We start from the raw sequence: 12,579 nt of genomic DNA, 5'->3' as shown, positions 1-12,579 counted from the left end.
TTCTAACCAGGGTCTCATGTAGGGTGAGCTGGACTGGAGAGCTGGAGATCGTGGAACTTTCGGGTGTGCCGGTGTACATGGCAGACTGAGAGACGGTTGGAGACGGTATTGTTTCCGCCGGTGCCCTAGATGCAATATTTCCTCCTACAAAACTGGTGGTTCCCTGACCCTGACTGCTTTTGGCTGGCAAAGAAACCTGCACAGATACTGCCGGTGGTGCGGAAAATGGTGGCCTTACAGTGACGGAAGGGATGTTGCGTTGCTGACTAGCTTCATTGGCCGAGGGTGCTACAACCTTAAGGGACGTTTGGTAGTTAGTCCAGGCTTGAAAATGCATGGTGGTTAAGTGTCTATGCATGCAACTAGTATTTAGACTTTTCAGATTCTGACCTCTGCTTAAGCTAGTTGAACATTTTTGACAGATGACTTTGCGCTGATCAGTTGGATGTTGTTTAAAAAAATGCCAGACTGCACTCTTCCTAGACTCGGATCCCTTTTCAGGGATTGCAGACTGAGCTTTAACCGGATGGCCACGCTGTCCTCCAACAGGTTTTGGCTTTGACACGCGTTTTGGGCCAGATACGGGCCCGGCAGATGGAACCTGTTGCGATGTTGATGCCTGCTGCGGCCCCTCCTCCACCTCCGCTTCTGAACTACTGCCGCCTGCACCCTGTTCCCCCAATGGCTGCCAATCGGGGTCAATAACTGGGTCATCTATTACCTCCTCTTCGAGCTCGTGTGCAACTTCGTCTGTGTCACTGTGTCGGTCGGTGGTATAGCGTTCGTGGCGGGGCAACATAGTCTCATCAGGGTCTGATTGTGGATCTGTACCCTGAGAGGGCAATGTGGTGGTCTGAGTCAAAGGAGCAGCATAGTACTCTGGCTGTGGCTGTGCATCAGTGCACTCCATGTCAGAATATACTTGTAATGGGCATGGCCTGTTAAATGTTTCACTTTCTAAGCCAGGGACGGTATGTGTAAAGAGCTCCATGGAGTGACCCGTTGTGTCGCCTGCTGCATCCTTCTCTCTTGTTGTAGTTTTTGCTGAGGAGGACAAGGAAGCGACTTGTCCCTGACCGTGAACATCCACAAGCGACGCGCTGCTTTTACATTTACCAGTTTCGGAAGAGGAGGCAAAAGAGCTAGAGGCTGAGTCTGCAATGTAAGCCAAAACTTGCTGTTGCTGCTCCGCCTTTAAAAGCGGTTTTCCTACTCCCAGAAAAGAGAGCGTTCGAGGCCTTGTGTAGCCTGACGACGAAACTGGCTCCACAGCTCCAGACTTAGGTGGAATATTTTTATCCCCACGACCACCTGATGCTCCACTACCACTACCATCATTACCAGCTGACAATGAACGCCCACGACGACCTCTTGCACCAGACTTCCTCATTGTTTTAAAATCTTAACCAAAGTAACTTTATTTGTTGCTGTCAAACAACTTACACGGTGAGCTATAACTTCAGTATGATTTCAATATCCCTTAACAGGTTGGTGAGACCACAAGGAAAATCAGGCACAATGTTACACACTCTGTTTTCTGTGGCACAAAATCACAGAGATGACACACACGCAGGACTGTCACTCAAGCACTAATGTCAATATTAATCTCCCACCTAATTTATTTATTTTTTTTCTCAGGGAGACTTTAGAAACCAAATAATATTAAAAAAAAACAAAAAAAAAAACAACGAAAAAAAGGCTTTCTATGGCCCACAATTAGAGAGAGAGAGGTGGCACACCCAGGAGTCAAGACTGGCGCACAAGCTGAAAGGGCAATATTACCCTCCCACTGTTTTTTTAAGTTTTTATTTTTTTATTTTCAGGGAGACTTTAGAAACCAAATAATATTAAAAAAACCAAAAAAATAAATAGCCTTTCTATGGCCCACTGAATGAGAGAGAGAGGTGGCACACCCAGGAGTCAAGACTGGCACACAAGCTGAAAGGGCAATATTACTCTCCCACTGTTTTTTTATGTATTTTTTGTTTTTTAAGGGAGACTTTAGAAACCAAATAATATAAAAAAAAAAAAAAAAAAAAAAAAAAAAAAAGGCTTCCTATGGCCCACAATTAGAGAGAGAGAGGTGGCACACCCAGGAGTCAAGACTGGCGCACAAGCTGAAAGGGCAATATTACTCTCCCACTGTTTTTTTATGTTTTTTTTTTTTCAGGGAGACTTTAGAAACCAAATAATATTAAAAAAAACAAAAAAAAAAAGGCTTCCTATGGCCCACAATTAGAGAGAGAGAGGTGGCACACCCAGGAGTCAAGACTGGCACACAAGCTGAAAGGGCAATATTACTCTCCCACTATTTTTTTAAGTTTTTTTATTTTTATTTTCAGGGAGACTTTAGAAACCAAATAATATTAAAAAAACCAAAAAAATAAATAGCCTTTCTATGGCCCACTGAATGAGAGAGAGAGGTGGCACACCCAGGAGTCAAGACTGGCACACAAGCTGAAAGGGCAATATTACTCTCCCACTGTTTTTTTAAGTTTTTTTTTTTTTATTTTCAGGGAGACTTTAGAAACCAAATAATATTAAACAAACCAAAAAAATAAATAGCCTTTCTATGGCCCACTGAATGAGAGAGAGAGGTGGCACACCCAGGAGTCAAGACTGGCACACAAGCTGAAAGGGCAATATTACTCTCCCACTGTTTTTTTAAGTTTTTTTTTTATTATTTTCAGGGAGACTTTAGAAACCAAATAATATTAAAAAAAACAAAAAAATAAATAGCCTTTCTATGGCCCACTGAATGAGAGAGAGAGGTGGCACACCCAGGAGTCAAGACTGGCACACAAGCTGAAAGGGCAATATTACTCTCCCACTGTTTTTTTATGTATTTTTTGTTTTTTAAGGGAGACTTTAGAAACCCAATAATATTTAAAAAAAAAAAGGCTTTCTATGGCCCACTGAATGAGAGAGAGAGGTGGCACACCCAGGAGTCAAGACTGGCACACAAGCTGAAAGGGCAATATTACTCTCCCACTGTTTTTTTAAGTTTTTTTTGTTTTTTAAGGGAGACTTTAGAAACCCAATAATATTTAAAAAAAAAAAAAAAAAAAAGGCTTTCTATGGCCCACAATTAGAGAGAGAGGTGGCACACCCAGGAGTCAAGACTGGCACACAAGCTGAAAGGGCAATATTACTCTCCCACTGTTTTTTTATGTATTTTTTGTTTTTTAAGGGAGACTTTAGAAACCAAATAATATTAAAAAACAAACAAAAAAAAAAAAGGCTTTCTATGGCCCACAATTAGAGAGAGAGAGGTGGCACACCCAGGAGTCAAGACTGGCGCACAAGCTGAAAGGGCAATATTACTCTCCCACTGTTTTTTTATGTTTTTTTTTTTTTCAGGGAGACTTTAGAAACCAAATAATATTAAAAAAACCAAAAAAATAAATAGCCTTTCTATGGCCCACTGTATGAGAGAGAGAGGTGGCACACCCAGGAGTCAAGACTGGCACACAAGCTGAAAGGGCAATATTACTCTCCCACTGTTTTTTTATGTATTTTTTGTTTTTTAAGGGAGACTTTAGAAACCCAATAATATTTAAAAAAAAAAAGGCTTTCTATGGCCCACTGAATGAGAGAGAGAGGTGGCACACCCAGGAGTCAAGACTGGCACACAAGCTGAAAGGGCAATATTACTCTCCCACTGTTTTTTTATGTATTTTTTGTTTTTTAAGGGAGACTTTAGAAACCCAATAATATTAAAAAAAAAAAAAAAAAAAGGCTTTCTATGGCCCACAATTAGAGAGAGAGGTGGCACACCCAGGAGTCAAGACTGGCACACAAGCTGAAAGGGCAATATTACTCTCCCACTGTTTTTTTATGTATTTTTTGTTTTTTAAGGGAGACTTTAGAAACCAAATAATATTAAAAAAAAAACAAAAAAAAAAAAGGCTTTCTATGGCCCACAATTAGAGAGAGAGAGGTGGCACACCCAGGAGTCAAGACTGGCGCACAAGCTGAAAGGGCAATATTACTCTCCCACTGTTTTTTTATGTTTTTTTTTTTTTCAGGGAGACTTTAGAAACCAAATAATATTAAAAAAACCAAAAAAATAAATAGCCTTTCTATGGCCCACTGAATGAGAGAGAGAGGTGGCACACCCAGGAGTCAAGACTGGCACACAAGCTGAAAGGGCAATATTACTCTCCCACTGTTTTTTTATGTATTTTTTGTTTTTTAAGGGAGACTTTAGAAACCCAATAATATTTAAAAAAAAAAAAAAAAAAGGCTTTCTATGGCCCACTGAATGAGAGAGAGAGGTGGCACACCCAGGAGTCAAGACTGGCACACAAGCTGAAAGGGCAATATTACTCTCCCACTGTTTTTTTATGTATTTTTTGTTTTTTAAGGGAGACTTTAGAAACCAAATAATATAAAAAAAAAAAAAAAAAAAAAAAAAGGCTTCCTATGGCCCACAATTAGAGAGAGAGAGGTGGCACACCCAGGAGTCAAGACTGGCGCACAAGCTGAAAGGGCAATATTACTCTCCCACTGTTTTTTTATGTTTTTTTTTTTTTCAGGGAGACTTTAGAAACCAAATAATATTAAAAAAACCAAAAAAATAAATAGCCTTTCTATGGCCCACTGAATGAGAGAGAGAGGTGGCACACCCAGGAGTCAAGACTGGCACACAAGCTGAAAGGGCAATATTACTCTCCCACTGTTTTTTTAAGTTTTTTTTTTTTTATTTTCAGGGAGACTTTAGAAACCAAATAATATTAAAAAAACCAAAAAAATAAATAGCCTTTCTATGGCCCACTGAATGAGAGAGAGAGGTGGCACACCCAGGAGTCAAGACTGGCACACAAGCTGAAAGGGCAATATTACTCTCCCACTGTTTTTTTATGTATTTTTTGTTTTTTAAGGGAGACTTTAGAAACCAAATAATATTTAAAAAAAACAAAAAAAAAAAGGCTTCCTATGGCCCACAATTAGAGAGAGAGAGGTGGCACACCCAGGAGTCAAGACTGGCACACAAGCTGAAAGGGCAATATTACTCTCCCACTATTTTTTTAAGTTTTTTTATTTTTATTTTCAGGGAGACTTTAGAAACCAAATAATATTAAAAAAACCAAAAAAATAAATAGCCTTTCTATGGCCCACTGAATGAGAGAGAGAGGTGGCACACCCAGGAGTCAAGACTGGCACACAAGCTGAAAGGGCAATATTACTCTCCCACTGTTTTTTTAAGTTTTTTTTTTTTTATTTTCAGGGAGACTTTAGAAACCAAATAATATTAAAAAAAACCAAAAAAATAAATAGCCTTTCTATGGCCCACTGAATGAGAGAGAGAGGTGGCACACCCAGGAGTCAAGACTGGCACACAAGCTGAAAGGGCAATATTACTCTCCCACTGTTTTTTTAAGTTTTTTTTTTATTATTTTCAGGGAGACTTTAGAAACCAAATAATATTAAAAAAAACAAAAAAATAAATAGCCTTTCTATGGCCCACTGAATGAGAGAGAGAGGTGGCACACCCAGGAGTCAAGACTGGCACACAAGCTGAAAGGGCAATATTACTCTCCCACTGTTTTTTTATGTATTTTTTGTTTTTTAAGGAAGACTTTAGAAACCCAATAATATTTAAAAAAAAAAAAGGCTTTCTATGGCCCACTGAATGAGAGAGAGAGGTGGCACACCCAGGAGTCAAGACTGGCACACAAGCTGAAAGGGCAATATTACTCTCCCACTGTTTTTTTATGTATTTTTTGTTTTTTAAGGGAGACTTTAGAAACCCAATAATATTTAAAAAAAAAAAAAAAAAAAAAGGCTTTCTATGGCCCACAATTAGAGAGAGAGGTGGCACACCCAGGAGTCAAGACTGGCACACAAGCTGAAAGGGCAATATTACTCTCCCACTGTTTTTTTATGTATTTTTTGTTTTTTAAGGGAGACTTTAGAAACCAAATAATATAAAAAAAACAACAACAAAAAAAAAGGCTTTCTATGGCCCACAATTAGAGAGAGAGAGGTGGCACACCCAGGAGTCAAGACTGGCGCACAAGCTGAAAGGGCAATATTACTCTCCCACTGTTTTTTTATGTTTTTTTTTTTTCAGGGAGACTTTAGAAACCAAATAATATTAAAAAAACCAAAAAAATAAATAGCCTTTCTATGGCCCACTGAATGAGAGAGAGAGGTGGCACACCCAGGAGTCAAGACTGGCACACAAGCTGAAAGGGCAATATTACTCTCCCACTGTTTTTTTATGTATTTTTTGTTTTTTAAGGGAGACTTTAGAAACCCAATAATATTAAAAAAAAAAAAAAAAAAAAGGCTTTCTATGGCCCACTGAATGAGAGAGAGAGGTGGCACACCCAGGAGTCAAGACTGGCACACAAGCTGAAAGGGCAATATTACTCTCCCACTGTTTTTTTATGTATTTTTTGTTTTTTAAGGGAGACTTTAGAAACCCAATAATAAGAAAAAAAATAAATAAATAAATAGGCTTTCTATAGCCCACTGAATAAGAGATAGCACACACAGCAGTGGCACACAAGCCCTGACTGCGGCCAATATTTTTCTACCACTGATTGATGTAGTGTTTTTGTGTTGAGGTAGAATTTAGAACACAAATCACGGAAAAAATAAATAGGCTTTCTATGGCCCACTCAGTGAGAGATGGCACACACAGGGATGGCACTGTAGCAGAAATGCCAATCTTAATCTCCCACAAAAAAAAAAAAAAAAAAAACAGGGACTGTCCTACAATTACTATCTCCCTGCAGTAATCTAAGCCAGGTATGGCAGGCAGCAATAGGAGTGGACTGATGCACAAATTAAATAAAAAGTGTGGACAAACAAAAAAGATAGCTGTGCAGAAAGGAACAAGAGGATATGTGCTTTGAAAAAAGCAGTTGGTTTCCACAGTGGCGTACACACAGCAATACAGCTATCACGGAGCCTTCTAGGGCAGCCCAATGAGCTACAGCGCTGAGGAAAAAAAAAAATAGCTTCCACTGTTCCTGCACACCGAAGGTGGTGTTGGACAGTGGAAATCGCTACAGCACAAGCGGTTTGGTGGTTAGTGGACCCTGCCTAACGCTCTCCCTGCTTCTGACGAAGCGGCAGCAACCTCTCCCTAAGCTCAGATCAGCAGCAGTAAGATGGCGGTCGGCGGGAACGCCCCTTTATAGCCCCTGTGACGCCGCAGACAGCAAGCCAATCACTGCAATGCCCTTCTCTAAGATGGTGGGGACCAGGATCTATGTCATCACGCTGCCCACACTCTGCGTTCACCTTCATTGGCTGAGAAATGGCGCTTTTCGCGTCATTGAAACGCGACTTTGGCGCGAAAGTCGCGTACCGCATGGCCGACAAGCACAGGGGTCGGATCGGGTTTCATGAGACGCCGACTTAGCCAAAAGTCGGTGACTTTTGAAAATGATCGACCCGTTTCGCTCAACCCTACTAACAACCTTAGATATACGTTTAGAGCATGCTGAGATAACATGTGTAGAATCACCACAGTAGTAGCACAAGCCATTCCGGCGTCTATGAATTTTCCTCTCATTTCTAGTCAGGATTCTATCACATTGCATCAAATCAGGTGTCCGTTCAGACAACACCATGAGGGAATTTGCGGTTTTTCTATCACATTGCATCACATCAGGTGTCTGTTCAGACAACAACATGAGGGAATTTGCGGTTTTGCGCTCCCGCAACCGCCGGTCAATTTGAATAGCCAGGGACATGGTATCATTCAGACCTGTGGGAATGGGAAAACCCACCATAACATTCTTAATGGCCTCAGAAAGGCCATTTCTAAAATTAGCGGCCAGTGCACACTCGTTCCAATGTGTCAGCACGGACCATTTCCGAAATTTTTGGCAATACACCTCAGCCTCGTCCTGGCCCTGAGACATAGCCAGCAAGGCTTTCTCTGCCTGAATCTCAAGATTGGGTTCCTCATAAAGTAAACCGAGCGCCAGAAAAAACGCATCAATATCAGCCAATGCCGGATCTCCTGGCGCCAACGAAAAAGCCCAATCCTGAGGGTCACCCCGTAAGAATGAAATAACAATTTTTACTTGTTGAGCAGAGTCTCCAGACGAACAAGGTTTCAGGGACAAAAATAATTTACAATTATTCCTGAAATTCCTAAACTTAAATCGGTCTCCTGAAAACAGTTCAGGAATCGGAATCTTGGGTTCAGACCTAGGATTTCTGGTAACATAATCTTGTATACCCTGCACACGAGCGGCAAGCTGGTCCACACTTGTAATCAAGGTCTGGACATTCATGTCTGCAGCAAGCTTAAGCCACTCTGAGGTAAAGGGGAAAAGAAAAAAAAAAATGAGAGAGGAAAAAAAAAAAACTCAAAATTTTCTTTCTTATAATCCCACTTCTGCAATGCATTAAACATTTAATACTGGCCTGGCATACTGTTATGACCCCAGTGGACAGGGTCTCAGAGGAACGTGTAAGTCTGCAAGATACAAAAATCCAGCTCATAGGGCTATGGCAACTGGGTTGACCAAATAGCTACTCCTAACGCCAACACTAGAAGTAGCCGGGGATCATGCCTACGGTGATCGCTAGATGACTCGCGCCAGCCGGAGAATCTAACTACCCCTAGGAGAAGAAACCAAAGACCTCTCTTGCCTCCAGAGAAAGGGACCCCAAAGCAAGATACAAGCCCCCCACAAATAATAACGGTGAGGTAAGAGGAAATGACAAACACAGAAATGAACCAGGTTCAGCAAAGAGAGGCCAGCTTACTAATAGCAGAATATAGCAAGATAACTTATCTGGTCAACAAAAACCCTATAAAAATCCACGCTGGAGATTCAAGAACCCCCGAACCGTCTAACGGTCCGGGGGGAGAACACCAGCCCCCTAGAGCTTCCAGCAAGGACAGGATACAGATAGGAACAAGCTGGACAAAAATACCAAACAAAACAAAAGCAAAAAGCAATGAAGCAGACTTAGCTTGAAAAACAGGAACCAGGATCAGAGGACAAGAGCACAACAGATTAGCTCTGATTTCAACGATGCCAGGCATTGAACTGAAGGTCCAGGGAGCTTATATAGCAACGCCCCTGAACTAACGGCCCAGGTGAGGATATAGGAAAAGACAGACGCTCCAGAGTCAAATCACTAATGACCACTAGAGGGAGCAAAAAGCAAAATCACAACACCCTGGTATCGCAATTATGTACATAAAGACATAATATTGTACAGAAAACATAATATTGTGCAATATTACAATGAACATTATGGTGAGGGGAAGACAACAGTTGTTATTGACAGGTTGACAGACAGCGGTAATTCCACTTTTGTCCACTATGCGCTCAGTGGCGTCAGCTAGATTTTATCTAGCTGGTCCAGGGTTAATTTAGCTGGTGCTCGGATTGGAAGCTGGGCCACGCCCACTGCCTTTAAATAGTTCTTCTGTACATTGGGCGTCGCCGATTATAGCTTTTGTCTTGTGCTTGGTTATCTCAGCCTGGAGTGGTGAGCTAGGAGTTGGAGTATTGTATCTGGTGGTGTATTTCCCTTTGTCTTATTTTCTCCTTCCTATATTTGTATTTGTTTTGCCCTGTGCATTTATAGTGTATTCCTGAGTGACTGCGGCGTGGTTCATATTTTCCGTTATCCTTGTCTGTGCTAACTGTGGGTATTGGTGTATGGTCTCTTCACTGGGTGGTGGGTGGTAGTTTCAGCCTAGGGTTGAAACAGGAGATAGGGTGAGGATGGAGGCCCAGACATGCACACCATCAGTGTAAACTCTGGGAGAGGGTCAGTCAGGATTTCCCTAGTCTGAGGGAAATTGTAGGGGCCCGGGTTATTAGCTCTTGCCTACCTAGGCTTCTCGTGACACCACATTGTATATTGCGCAGCCCACGTAGTATATAGCACAGCTCATGTAGTATATTGCCAAGCCCATGTAGTACATTGCGCAGCCCATGTAGTATATTGCGCCGCCCACGTTGTACATTGCACAGCCCACGTTGTATATTGCGCAGCCCACGTTGTATATTGCACAGCCCACATTGTATATTGCGCAGCCCACGTTGTATATTGCGCAGCCCTCGTAGTATATAGCACAGCTCATGTAGTATATTGCCCAGCCCATGTAGTATATTGCCCAGCCACGTAGTATATAACACAGCCCATGTAGTATATTGCTTAGACATGTAGTATATTGCACAGCCCATGTAGTATATTGCCCAGCCCATGTAGTATATTGCCCAGCCACGTAGTATATTGCACAGCCCATGTAGTATATTGCACAGCCCATGTAGTATATTGCTCAGCCCATGTAGTATATTGCACAGCCCACGTAGTATATTGCACAGCCCACGTAGTATATAGCAATGTGGGCATCATATCCCTGTTAAAAAAAGAAATAAAATAAAAAAGTTATATACTCAGCTTCCGGAGCCCTGGGTCCAAGCGAAGCGGTTACCGATGCTGCTCGTGCGCTCCGTTCTCAAGAGTGCATTGCGGTCCATGACAGACAGAGGCCGCGACCAATGAATATCCGTGACAGAAAGAAAGACAGACAACCAGACAGAAGGACAGACAGAAAGACGGAAGTGACCCTTAGACAATTATATAGTAGATTGTAAAGGGCTCACAACCATTTGTGCCAGTGTATCATTGTAGATGGCTGAGTTCATGTGCAATGTTTGAGTACAGAAGAAATGGCATCAAGATACACTATTAGAACAGTGCATGGTTGATGTAGTGTGACGCTATAGGCAATACTTAGTTGGCAAACTTTGGTTCCTGACATTCATATGGATGTGGTTTTGACATGTGCAAGCTTTTTATCATAGTTGAAGACACCCTTTGTTGGCAACAATATTCCCTAATGGCAGTTTCTTCTTTCAGCAGGCAAATGTGCCCTGCAAAACTATAAAAATTGTTTATGAACGGTTTGAGGAACCTTACAAAGAGATCAATTTGTTAAATTGCTCTTCAAGATCCTAGTCTTGGGAATTTATAGGCCACCTTGCCACTCGAGGAACAAAAAGAAACTTTGCCAATGACTTTGTGTCAGACATTAAGGGTACATATTCAGAAGAGGTAAATCTGATTCTTTGAGATCAGAGCTGTTGCAGTATCACGAAGGGCACATACACAATATTAGGTAGGTAATTTTAATGTTCTGACTGATCAACATTTATACTGTAAGTACTGCAAATCACACTAGGTCAGATTTTAGGTTTTGAATGTGAAGGTAATTGTAGTTGATTTAATTTTAAAAATTACGATGATATTTTAATTTCACTGATCTAAAAGCTATTTTACCTATTGAAATCTTGCTGTTATATATGTTTTAATTAAAGTTATCTGCACGATTTCCAATTTTATAAAAGGCCTGGTAAATTACCTACTGGCTGTAGATGAAAATTAAGATAAGTATCCATAAAATTTCAAATATTCTTGATTGTTATTGAGTGGAAATACCTTGAATAAAATGGTAATCAGGATATTAAACAGAGATGTTTCTATAACTACTGAACAATACAAGAGTCAGAAGACAAAATAGTGACAGCTGATACCTGACATTGAAAAATAAAGACACACTCCCATTACGTTTTTTTATCCTCCATAATATATAGCAATCATCATATTATCATTGTGTATTAACAATTACTCATTTTATATTTCTACCCAGTTAATTCTCTTTTCCTTTAGGTCTATGACATCACGGGATTAAAACAGACTAAATCCTTCTAAGCTCTATGTGAAAAAAAGAAGTCTCATTTCCCTGCACAAGTCATCATTAGAACTACAATTCTACATCACTGTAAAGTCCCTGGCAGCCCAAATCAACATCCTCTTTACCTCCTGACTCAGCTGTTCCCCTCTTCCTCTCTTCCATACACTTTTCAGCTGTTCTTTTTGTCTCTAATTATAGACAGCAATTTAAGAAAATTAGTAAGATCATCAAGCAACACATACCTATGCTTTCATCAATATAAAAAAATTGAGACAGATTCTCTCCCAGCCCATAAAGTTTGTTGAAAAAAGGAACCGACATTAAGGAGCATTTATATCTTGTGTCACAAGTCAAGTTCATAACATTAATAGTTTTTTTTATTAATTGTAATGTTTGTTATATATCTGCTTACCGGCAAAACCTGTAATATTCAATATGTGGGATGCACAACAGGTCCTCTTAATATCCACATCAGAGGACATCTATCCGATGCCACAAATAAAATGGTTTTCAGATGTTCCGCAGCATCAAGGCATTTCGCAGAGAAAAAAAATGGTGATGTTACTTCTTGTAAAATTAAGGGCATTGAATGGGTTAACAAACCCATTAGTGGAGGGGATCTGTTGTGAATTCCGCTCTTGGGCTCCCTCCGGTGGTTGTAAGTAGCACTTTTGTGAATTCTGCTCTTGGGCTCCCTCCTGTGGTTTTGAGTGGTATAGCTGCTTCTTGGATTTAGCATCAGCAGCTGCTTCCACTGATCGTCTTTCTGCTCGGCTATTTTAGTCTGGCTTTATCCCTCAATCAATGCCAGTTGTCAATTGCTCCTGCTTGGAGGCACGGCTCTTTGGATTTCCCTGACACTCTGACCCGTTCAGCAAAGATAAGTC

Source organism: Ranitomeya variabilis, chromosome 3, assembly GCF_051348905.1.
Source record: "Ranitomeya variabilis isolate aRanVar5 chromosome 3, aRanVar5.hap1, whole genome shotgun sequence".
NCBI classification, from domain to species: domain Eukaryota; kingdom Metazoa; phylum Chordata; class Amphibia; order Anura; family Dendrobatidae; genus Ranitomeya; species Ranitomeya variabilis.
This window is presented reverse-complemented; position numbering follows the sequence as displayed.